The following is a 13,233-nucleotide window of genomic DNA, read 5'->3' as shown; positions in this document are numbered from 1 at the left end:
CTAACCGTGTTTGGAGGAAGAAGAATGATGAGTACCATTCCAAGAACACCATCCCTACTGTGAAGCATGGGGGTGGTAGCATCATGCTTTGGGGGTGTTTTTCTGCACATGGGACAGGGCGACTGCACTGTATTAAGGAGAGGATGACCGGGGCCATGTATTGCGAGATTTTGGGGAACAACCTCCTTCCCTCAGTTAGAGCATTGAAGATGGGTCGAGGCTGGGTCTTCCAACATGACAATGACCCGAAGCACACAGCCAGGATAACCAAGGAGTGGCTCTGTAAGAAGCATATCAAGGTTCTGGCGTGGCCTAGCCAGTCTCCAGACCTAAACCCAATAGAGAATCTTTGGAGGGAGCTCAAACTCCGTGTTTCTCAGCGACAGCCCAGAAACCTGACTGATCTAGAGAAGATCTGTGTGGAGGAGTGGGCCAAAATCCCTCCTGCAGTGTGTGCAAACCTGGTGAAAAACTACAGGAAACGTTTGACCTCTGTAATTGCAAACAAAGGCTACTGTACCAAATATTATCATTGATTTTCTCAGGTGTTCAAATACTTATTTGCAGCCGAATCATACAAATAAATAGTTAAAAAATCATACATTGTGATTTCTGGATTTTTTTTTTTAGATTATGTCTCTCACAGTGGACATGCACCTACGATGACAATTTCAGACCCCTCCATGATTTCTAAGTGGGAGAACTTGCAAAATAGCAGGGTGTTCAAATACTTATTTTCCTCACTGTATATATATATATATATATATATATATATATATATATATATATATATATATATATATATATAGGATTAAAAGGGTCATTTCTCCTCAGTACGAATTTGGTGAGAATCAGCCCTGACTGAGCCTCCCTTTGCGGGTCGTAAAATTCTCCTTCCTTTGGGCAGGAGAATGATTCCTTTGTCCCGTCAGGCTCATTTGCATGTTTATGACTGTGTTTATGACGGTAAGAGATTTTGGGCTGAATTTCTCAAAAGATGGTAAACATAGCCGAAATACCATTCTAAGGTGACCTTATATTTATTTTCGGCTAGGACAAATTGTAAGGTTTAATTTGATACCAAGAAAGATGTACTTGGTTCACTTAGACGTGGATATACACTGTTAGGCTATTAAATATAAGATCACCTTATTAACTATAACAGGTTTTACTACACTACTAAACTAATTTCAACTAGTTTTGATCTATCATCAGACAAATAAACACACAGGGATTAAAACATATTTCATTAGACATACATTTCTAAGTTTAAAACTGAAAAACACACACACCCACATTTTTACGTTTAAGATCTCACATGGTAAAGCACGCGGTGTGAGGCGAATCATATGGGAAAGGGGGGGGCTTAGCAGTCACGAGGATTTCCTGTCAATAGTTCCTTGTCTCTTTGTCAATACATTTATTGTGCTCGTGGAGACTAGTCGGCGCTATTGCAGTAATTAGGGGAGTTGGAACAGTAAGTTCTTGTTTTCATGGACCTGCTGAGTTAATGATTATCCTTCATTGATTCCTCCAGACGCTACAAACCCAAATAGCTTTCAACTGTGTTAACCAAATTAGCAGTTTAGCATGATTACTCAAGGATAGGGTGTTGGAGTGATGGCTGCTGAAAATGGGGCTTGTATAGATTTGATCAAAACTGACATTTTTCAAATAGTGATGGTGCTGTTTTATACATCAGTAATGTCTTGACTATAATTTGTGATCAGTTGAATGACATTTTGGTGAACTAAAGTACTAATTTCCTTCCGAAACAGCAAAATCTGTACATAATTCCAAACTTTTGGCCACCAGGTTAAGTGTTGCTTTCAATGTGTATGTGTATATGTACGAATTTGCTACCAGCAGTTATCACTGAAATAGGCACCTAAACCTTAAACCTAACTCATACATAACATTACACTGATAAAAAAAAACTATGTTATTACACTTACTTCTTTGATTGGGTGTGATATCAAAGTCACAAAACAGCATTTTCAGGGCATGAACGTTCATGCTTGTCTGAGATCCGACACATTGGGTCCAACTTTAATGCAAAAAACATTCAAGTAATTTAAGCATTTTAGTATTTTCAATTGATATATTTAGAGGTAAAATTGCTTGAATGAAAAAAAAAATGTAGTTTACCTTTAAATAGCAACATATAAAGACTCCTACTAATATCCATGTATTCTGCATAACAAGAAACAATTATGCATATGTTGACATGACTTTAATTTTAGCAGTATGTTAGGATTCCAGGCTGCTTATCCCTCTGAGATTTCTCTTTGCTCTTCTATTTTCCTGTATTTACATTTGTTCTACTTCTATTTTTCAGTGTGAAGTGACCAGGGGTGGAAAGAATACTGAAAAATAATACTCATGTAAAAGTACTGTTACTTATTAAAATAAATTGAGTAGTAGTAGTTGTTTGAGTAGAGTAAAATTACCTGTCCTAAAAAACTACTCAAGTAAGAGTAAAAGAGTAGCTAATTTAAAAGTACTCATGAGTAGTCAGTATTGAGAACTGAGTTGCAAAAGCTATGCCCCTTTATAATAAAAATTATACACTGCAATTTAACAATTTAGCACACATACCCTTATTTATATTCCCTTTCATGGCTGTTTGCCAGAAAGAATAAAAAATATGGGTATTTTGTAGGTGTTTGTCACTTATCTATGATACTGTAAACACTACATGAATCTGATAAAAAAATACAAAAAAACTAAACAAAGTTGACCTAAATACATTGCAGATATGCTTGTTGAATTTAAAACTAACAGACCTCTCAGATCAATAGGATCAAGTCTGTTAGAAATACAGAGGGTTCAGTCACAACAATGTGAGACAACATTTAGCTATGCCACCCGCGGCTGTAACCGGCTTCCTGAAGAGGTCAGATGTGCTCCAACAGTAGCCACATTCAAGTTCAGACTGAACACATACGTATCTGTTTAACTGTGCATTTATTCACTGAGCACTGTGCTGCACTCTCTGATTGCACTACATAATTTTATTTCTGTATTCTTTTTCTGTTTGAATTATTTTTACTTTTTTAAGGTTAAACTTACCTTGCCTTGCCTATAGCTACCTGTTTGTTTTGCTACATATGTTTCATTAAAGTCCCAGCTTTAGGTTTGCACTCATCCTCCTTGTCCTTCATTGGTGACAGAAAACTAGACTGATGATTAACCCAGCGAGACAGGATTCATTGCAAGAAATCCTCAACACACAAATACAAATATTACAACCACATGATGACACAATACAACAGATCCAAAACACACTGGATGCTATGTTGATGGTGCTAGCAGCTTCATCACCTACTATCTGTGCTGCTTTGCCCAACGGAGAGAGTGCCACAATTACAGCATTAGCAGACACCATGCCAGCTCCTCTACTCAACCCCTCATCTGCACCATCTCAGTCCAGCCCCTTGGCTACACCCACCAGATATTCTGGCACAGCAGAGTAGTGCAAGTCCGGCTTCAGTGTCTCGTGTTTGAGATGCAACCCTACCAATTCCCTACAGAATGATCCAAGATTGCTTAAATAATTTCACTCCTATCTGATTAAGCTCTGCAGTAGAGTTATACACATTGGAATCAGAGGGGATCATTCACTCAATCAGCTAGTGCATTTATAAGCTCACATTAACAAAGTCGAACATCCAGCCAGTAATTCTCACAAGAGCAAACAACGTCTGAAGCAAGGCAATCTCACTGACGCTGCAATTGGAATGAACCAGCATTAATTATGACATACCAAGGATTGAATAAAGCTCTTCAGTGCCAGCTCGGTGGTGTAGATGACTGCTCTAACAAATTCTTCCTGGTTGATTGCCCCCTCCAGTCTTATCAAGGTGGCCAACGTTACCAAGTTCACCCCATTTCCATGAGAGAGAGAGGGAGATCTTTCACTCACCAGTCAAATCCTCCAAATGATTCCACTAGATTCCACATATGAGTAGTTCTGTGATGTTTTCAATCCAATAAGATTCCCATGCAAAATAGTCCCCGTTACATACATTTGAAATCAGAAGTTTACATACACCTAAGCCAAATACATTTAAACTCAGTTTTTCACAATTCCTGACATTTAATAGTAGAAAATATTCCCTATCTTAGGTCAGTTAGGATCACTACTTTATTATAAGAATGTGAAATGTCAGAATAATAGTAGAGAGAATTATTTATTCAAGAATTATTTCAGCTTTTATTTCTTTCATCACATTCCCAGTTGGTCAGAAGTTTAGAAACAATTTTTAACTTGGGTCAAACATTTTGGGTAGCCTTCCTCAAGCTTCTCACAATAAGTTGCTGGAATTTGAGTCAGTTTTGTATTTTTTGTTTAGCTCGCTCACGCTTTTTCAGTTCTGTCCACAAATTTTGATTTTCTCGTGATCTCGGCAAAATTAAAAGTTGTTTTTACCTTTAATTTTCTAAAAAAACTATACAGTTTTAATTGACCTACATGATTTACAATTCAAAGTTAATTACAAGGTATGAAGGACAATGCGAGATCCTTGGCAGAAAAGTAAAATGTATTATATGTAATATGTAAATGTAAAGTTATGTTAATTCATTACACTTTGGTTATAAAATATTCACCTGCCCTATCCAAGAGTCTTCTAACCTTTCACATATGCTAAATCAAACATAGTAATAAACACTAGGCAGCATGTCACAAACACTTAATAAACACTTTTTCAACAATATATTAAGACTCGCTTTCTTCTGCATTCAACAGGAGTCAAGAAGCACGTCTTTCTGTTCTTTCTGCAAAGTACCGTTATTACTGCAGTATGCGCACTCAGATCTAAATTGCATCTGGCTTGACCGCAGTCATGCAGACGTCCTGGTCCCTCAAGTTGGCTGGCAATGAAATTGACCAAACATTCAGGGTCACTATATTGTCTACGACAACGTTCCACTAATCTGGAAGTTGTCAATGACTGAGAGACATACAGCTATTTCAGTTTGAGTGAGTCCTTGATCAAAGTAATCACATATTTGGTCATCCGTTATTCAACAGTGTGTTTAGCTGTTGCCTCCAGATAGACTTAATGAAAACAACTTTGTTATGCAGAGATCACGAGAAAATTAAGTCATGATCACGAGAAAACAACCTTTGTTATGTCGAGATCACGAGAAAACAAGACAGTAAAATAATAATAACGCAAGGCCTCTTTGAGCTTCCGTACTCACGGGTTGTTTTGGATTAATCAAACCCAATCTTTTAACCATGACCACGTGCCTCATGTCTGTCATTGGAGGGAGCTAAATTTGGTACATTTTGTTATGTTTTACAATAATAAAACCATGTGAGATTTAAATAAACACTGTCTGTTATTGAAGTTATATGTTATTTATTGTAATGGCCATGAAAACAAGTGCATTCAGCATTGGGTAAAAAAGTCCCCCAAGAAATTCAGCCTTCAGTATGCAGGTAACACATTTAAAATACTGTCTTGTGTAAGATGATGCAATGTTTAATGTTTAAAGTATATTGTACAAAGTATAGGTAAGTAATAACAGTTTGTTATTGAAGACAAAGTGTGCAATTTGTAGTATTTGGAATAAGCTAAAGGAGTTACTGAGCATATACTTTTTACTCAAATATAATACACTTATGGTATATTGCTTGTGAAGACACTCACAATTAATTTGTAATGTACTTGTAACACAAATAAAGTACACTTTAATATCACTAATCAAGCATGTAATTACCCTACACGGGCATATACTTAAAGTATACTAAGTATACTTGAAGTTGTTCCAATTTAGCATACAAAAGTACACTAAATACACTAACTACACTTAACGTTGTGCTTTACTACAACAAAAATATACTTAGTACAAAATTAGTTGTTCCAAAATAGCACACTTCAAGTTAACTAATCATTAACACACTTGAAGCATACTGATAATTAGTCAGGCTTCAAGTATACTTAGCAAATTTTTTTTTCACCAGGGGAGGAATTAATCAGACACACTCTTTTAAAATGTTCACTGTCTCATTTGAATCATTGGGGAGTATGATTCAGTTTAGCAAAACTAATTAATTTGAGCGCCTGCACAGGCATTCAATGTCTTTATTTTTGGTAGTATACAAAATAAAACTATTTATTACAGTAATTTTACAAAATACTATCATATTTACTTTCTGCTGTTTGTGTTATTGAACTGTTGTTTTCTAGTTTTATGGAAGTCCAGATAAGTAATTTTTAATATGGTAGCTTGATTGTTGTTTTATTTATTTATTTGTTTATTTTAGTCCATACTGTTGGTTGTATCTTGACAAGCTACAGTTTTAAAGAAGTGAAGAGAATTCTCAGACTGTAATGACTAACTAGCTTATAGTATTATTAGTATTATAACTTGCATTAACCTAAATAACAATGAGGGTGCAACGAGTTCATTATAATACTGTAATAATGATTAGGAAATGTAATTATTTTTTCTCCATCTATGACAAAATCTCAATTTGTCTATTCAATTTATTATTATCATGAGGTTCATGACCTTGAGCTTAATAGATTTTTGTCAAGGCTGAAAACAACACTGTATCACAGAAACTGCAAAGTAACTGTAGAGCAGCAGAGACTGTGTCAAAAATAACTTTTCCTGTTTCCGATCCCATGATTCAACCAATTCTGTTTCCAGCCCATATTCATTTGTCTCTCTCAATCGATAGACCTCTGTTGGTGGTATTGGGAGTTAAAAGTCATCACTGTACAAAATTTTTAATAGAATAAAATATTTTTTAAACTGTAATGTTGTTATGTAGTACTATACTACAAATGTAAACACTTTTAAAGTACACCAACACGTTCTCTTTGAACCTTGGTCCAATGAACAAGAATGTCAGTGAAATAATAATAATACATTTCAAAAAATATTTTTTTTTCTTTTTGACTGCAGTTTAATTAGCACTTTCAGTTTATTTTAACTCATATACAGGTTGAGTCTGAATCTAAATAATATCAATGTTTAGTACTGATCAACATGATTAGTATTCATACATAAAGTGTGGTTCTAGCACACATCAATTTTTGTACGTTTGAATAAACACTAAAACTTACAATTAATGTACTGACTGCTTCTAAAACCTACATAAATCATTTTATATGTGAAGAGATTCAGAGATGTACAAATGTTTACTAAACCTTTCAGGTTTGTAAAATATTTAATTCATACATTAATTTTATTTTATTAGGAATAAATGACCAAAGTTCAACCATGCAACTCATAGATAGGTTCTTTTACTTGTAATCTGTTAGTCAATCGGCTTGCTCACATGTGACATGCTTAGCCAATCTGCTCACATGTCGTAAGAAAAAAAAATGTAAATATGTTTTTGTATTTTTTGGTGTAGGAGTCTTTTACGATCAATGCCAGTCCATCTCTTAAAATTGAACCAGTTTTAAAAGATTTAAAGGATTCAGAATTGGGTAATTAAACTAACTCGTAGAAGCAAAACATCTAATATTGTGAAATATTACATGTTGTGCCAATATGATCGAAATCTTGCAACCAAATGTTCTAGTACCTGGAAATCAATCACAATAATGCTGAATTAATGACAAGTGACATCCCCAATTTGACAATCCCCTTCTGTCACTCACACGACATTGTGTCGAATGAAGTGACACAAGGGGGTCTTCCTTGGGAACCTCATGCACCTCTGAATTTGAGAAAAGGCCAATGAGAAATTGGCAGACAGAATTTACATGTCCCGCCCCCGGACATACGGGTATAAAGGGAAGCGGCGTGCGTCTGTCAGTCAGATTTATTATTTTTTTTTTTTGCAACAGCAAGCTGAGTTCACCACTGTTCCACTCACATCTACTGGCAAGAAGCACTTCTTTTGGATCTTACGGCATATTTCCAGCTGGCGTTCTCTCTCTCTGCATGCTGTGCAGTCCACGCCCCTGGGCGCTTCAACATCGCTTTCACTGCCTAAAAGAGTGTTTTCCCCTCCTAAAAGAGTTTGTTTCTCTAAAAAGCATTTGATTTTCACTCATAAAAGAGCAATACACAGACAGTCGTTGAATGTCCTTTTCAGGATGTGTCTTTTTCAAGATGCTCTTCAGCCTCTGTGTCGTTCCTGGATGCGGTCGATATCTCTCCAAGACCAACGGCCACAGACGCTGCCTCGTGTGCCTGGGCAGCGATCACTCTGAGGTGGCATTTGTGGATGGTTCATGCACTCACTGCGAGAACATGACCATGGCAGCGTTGCGGTCACGGCTCTCCTTCTTGAAGGTGAATGCCACTTCAGCCACCCTCCGGCATCACTCCTTCTTCCCACGGGATTGAGGACGACCCGGCTGGCGATGAAGGCGATTCGCCGGGTAAATCCTCACGAACTACCTGCCCCCCTGACACGCTCACTTGCTTCCGTCCGAGCTCAGGATGAGTGCGGATCGCCTTGCAGCCTTGTGAAAAGGCAAACGAAGGCAATCTCCCACATCATGCTGCGGCATCACCATACCAGTGCACCCTGCACCCCTCCTGCCCACCAAGCCTTTCCAGGACCTCTTTCTTAGTCTTTAACCCGCCCCCTGCCGGGTGCGCGGAGGGAAGTAAGTACTTTGAGTCTTTTCTCAGTACCCAAGCCTCGAGACACTCTTCTGCCTCCCAACACACTATTACCTGCTCCCCCCACCACGAAGCCCCACCCAGTACATCAAAAGTGATCGTCCCTCTAGTGCCCCTCGTACGGAGTTTGGACACGTGGCTTTCGCTATCAAACCTGTCACGCTGATTGGCCAGGACCATCTGACTTGGCTATGTGATTCAGTTCGCCCGGCTCCCGCCTCGTTACAGCGGTATTCGCACCACCACCGTACGTGGCAAAAAAGCCAGCGCTTCACAGGCAGAGATCACAACTCTGCTTCTCAAGGATTCGATAGAGCCTGTCCCTCCAGCCGAGATGAAGAAGGGTTTCTACAGCCCTTACTTAAAAAAGGCGGTGGGTTGCGACCAATCTTGGACTTGCGAGTTCTCAACCGGGCCTTAAACAAACTCCCATTCAAAATGCTCACGCAGAGACAGATTCTAACCTGCATTCGACAGCCAGATTGTTTCGCGGTGGTAGGAAGGACACATACTTCCACATATCCATCTTGCCTCGACACCGACCCTTTCTCCGGTTCGCGTTCGAAGGCCAGGCGTATCAGTACAAGGTCCTCCCTTTTGGCCTGTCCCTGTCCCCTCGTGTCTTCACCAAGGTCGCAGAGGGAGCCCTTGCTCTGCTACGGGAAGTTGGCATCTGCATACTCAATTACCTCGACGACTGGCTCATCCTGGCTCACTCTCGAGAGTTACTATGCTCTCACAGGGACCAGGCACCTCAGCTGTCTAGGGCTTCAGGTCAACTGGGAAAAGAGCAAGCGCGCCCTGGTTCAGAGCATCTCTTTTTTCGGCATGGAGTCATACTCAGTCTCAATGACAGTGCGCCTCACAAACGCGCGTTCACAGTCAGTGCTCAGGTGCCACGCTCTCTTCGAGCCTGGCACAGTGGTTCCTCTAAAACAATTCCAGAGGCTCCTGGGGCATATGGCATGCTCTGCCGTGGTTTTGCTGCTTGGGTTGATGCATATGAGACCGCTTCAGCACTGGCTTCAAACTCGAGTCCCGAGATGGGCATGGCGCCACGGCACATACCGTGTGATAATCACCCCCTCCTGCCATCAGACTTTCAACCCTTGGACAGACCTTTTTCTGCAGAGCGATTCGCGTCCAGACCCACTACGAGCAAGAGGTGCTCTGTACTGAGGTAGGGCTCAACAGGCTTAATTCTCTCTTTAGGCAACTCCCTGTGATGTAATTTCCACGGTATGGTCCCTCTTTCAGCGGACCCGCGTCTCCCTTGTGCACTCCCATTGCCCGCGGTTGCCATGCTTGTAGAGCTCCTCCCTCATCAGGCAGGGCCTACCACCGCGCCGCTCCCACATATGGCTTCACAACCCTTGTGGTGTATTTGCCAGATGTTACCTCCCCCTAGTCTGGGCAGGATGTGACCTCCACAGGGTCTTTTCCCCCTGAAAGAATAGGATCAGGAAAGACATCCTTCCCCGATGCATTTCATAGCGCTAAGAAAAGAAAAGGCCGCGGCTGCCGGGCTTGCTCCCATGCTAGTCATGTAACACCTGTTCCCCCCTCAGGGGTGCTGGGAACCTAAGTTCTGTATATGACATCTCTTTTGGGGGTGTTGTGGAGGCCTACGTGCAGCCAATACAGTTGCCTCCAGTACGCAGCAGCCTGCTTGCACCTGTGTCAGCAGTTCACATAGCACGGGCTAGTGCATGGCACTTTTGAATGGGACCCCTTGTGTTACTTCATTCGACAAAACATCAAGTGAGTGACAGAAGGGGAACTTCACGGTTACTGTTGTAACCTCAGTTCCTTAAGGGAGGGAACGAGACACTGTGTCCCTTCTGCCATGGCACTAGACCTACCACTGTAAATGGCCGTACCTTATTCCCTGCTTCCATTTATACCCGTATGTCCGGGGGCAGCTGGTACACATCACTGTCTTAGGTCACTAGATTAAAGATATCCACTCATAGTTAGTCACTGGTTAAATAATTTCTGGGATTTCCTGGCTCAGGTAGACATTATGAGTTAGGATACTAGCGAGTCACACATAGAAATGTATTGAATTTGCATTACGCCATTTGACCTGTGGCCAAGGTACACCTAGCTAGCATACAGTCGGTGCACATGGCTTTTTGGAGCAGCAGCAGTACATAAGTTTTGGTGTTACATCTGCTTGTTTGAGGATTTTAATTTAGGTTTTAATTTTAGGTTGCATTTGTGAAGCTTACTTGCTTTGTTGTGGATTTGTTTGATATGTCTTTTTGTGCAGCAGCATGTAACAAATGCTCGATGCATCATGTCTTGCATTTCTGCAGCAGCAGCATTTCCACATGCTCAATCAGTATGTATGTGTGTTTTCTAGCAGTTGCAAGACTTTGTTCTTGCATTGCAGCAGCATCATAGCAGATCTAGTCAGCCAAAACTAATATCCTATCAATATGGCATTCCCACATTCACATGTTAAATCTTTCCGAGAGTTGTCATGAGTGAACTAAATATTAATTATTTAAACACCAATAATAATATGTATAAATAAAAAGTCTTTCTCAAGCAAAATTTCTATTTCGTTCACTGATAAACAAAAGGCCCGTTCTGAGTGCTGAACTCGGAGTGTTGAGGGATCGTAGAGATTTGTACATTTCTGAAGTAATACATATGTACTGTAAATGTTTTTACATTTTTGATTTATAAATTTAAGTGTCTGTCCAAACATACAAAAATGTACCAGTACACTTTTTGTATGAATCCAAATGAGATTGGACATTTCCTTTAAATTGTTTGAAATAAAACCAAACCAAAGGAAGACATTGTGAAAGGAACAAAGAAAGTATTCTATCAACACTCATCTTGACAGAGAATAAGGACACCTTTCCTTTTTCCATGTATAATTTCCATTCAATTTTGATAGTGTGACAGGATAATTAATCTGTATGTATATCTTTTCTAACACATGTGCACAATATATTTATTATTTCCCTGAAGTTTCTTACAAACCATGTTGCCCTTCAAAAAAGTAAAGGCAACCAATGCTACTCGGTTCACTGAGCAGATCAATCATGCGAGACAGCTGCAGCTCAGGAGAAAAATTAGAACAAACCTGTGCTGTGAGTAAGATTGTTAATACATTGTAAAGCTTTTTGAATGAAGCTTGCTTTAATGACAGGCAAATAGCAACATTTCAAATGATATGTTGTACATATAATCTATATGGTCTATCTATATCAGTATAGGGATTTTGTTGATGGAATATTTTGTGATGATAACCTCAATGCGAGACTTTGCTTAGCTATTTTTTAAACCATAGAAAAACTGGCCTGTAGATCAGTTCATAGACATAAAGTCAGATATGCCTCTAACAAATTATGTAATAGTCATTAATACTAACAAAAGTTGATTTCATGTGTTCGAATTTTGGCAAGGGTAACTTCATCATCACCTCATTTTGCAAGGAAGTGCACTCCTATCCCTTAAGTAATAGATAAAAATAAAGTTCTGCTATCATTTACTCACCCTCACTGCATTCATAGTCTGTATGATGTTCTTTTTTCTGAGGACACAAAAGAATACATCTGAAAGAATGCATGAAATGAAAGTCTTATTAGAAGTGTTCGGGAGTTGTTAACTAAAAGTAGCGATGCTAACTTAACTACATTTTTTAGTAGCCTGACAATAGTACAGTTATTTTACCAATAGTGTAGGTTTTCCAGCAACAAGTTACATTTATCAAATTTTGTCACATGAAGTAATGGAAGCGAGGGAGTAATGAAACATGCTCACCTTACCGTCTAATGTAGCTCTGGGCAAACAAATAATTTAAGTGAATTGGTTCTTTCAGACAGTTCATGTAAATGAACAATTTAAACAAACTATTACCTATATTTAGCAATTAGAAGATTACTTTCAGTGAGTCAGTTCATTTAGATGGTTTATGTAAATTAATTAACATAGCATCATTCGTCCAAGCTGGTCAGGCACACTTAGCTAGTATACACCCAGTGCACATGGCTCTTTGGAGTAGCAGCAGTACACAAATCTTGGTAGTAGATCTGCATTGTTGGGGTTGTTCTGTGTTTGTGCAGCTTTCCTGCTTTGTTTCTGGAGATTGTATATATGTCTAATTGTGCAGCAGCAATATGTCCTACATGTTTGATGCAAGATGCCTTGTGTTTGTCTAATTGTGCAGCAGTATTTCTGTGTACGTTCTTGCAGTAGAAAGTAGCCGTCTTTGTACTTGCTCTGCAGCAGCAGCAGTGTAGCAGACTTAGTCTGCCAAGACCAAATCCTATCAATATGTCTTACCCACATTAACTTGCTAAATCATTCCAAAAGCTGTCTTTGTTTGTTTGCTTGCTTTTTTTAGACAAGATATAAAAAAAATGTATAAGGATAAATCATACAACATTTCAAAACTGTCGAGGATAATATACACAAAAAAGCCAAAGTCTTATTTCTTTGTGGTCCTCTATGATTCCAAAATAATAAAATAAAAAAAATGTATGGAGAGAAATAACCATCAAGTTCAGCATCTCTCACTACATCACCTTTAAATTAATGATAAAAAAGAAAAACACTTCTGCTTTATACAACAAGATAAATTATTCCAGGCTATAGAACTAGTATATAAAA

The sequence above is a fragment of the Xyrauchen texanus genome, chromosome 4, assembly GCF_025860055.1.
Source record: "Xyrauchen texanus isolate HMW12.3.18 chromosome 4, RBS_HiC_50CHRs, whole genome shotgun sequence".
In the NCBI taxonomy this organism is placed as follows: domain Eukaryota; kingdom Metazoa; phylum Chordata; class Actinopteri; order Cypriniformes; family Catostomidae; genus Xyrauchen; species Xyrauchen texanus.
This window is presented reverse-complemented; position numbering follows the sequence as displayed.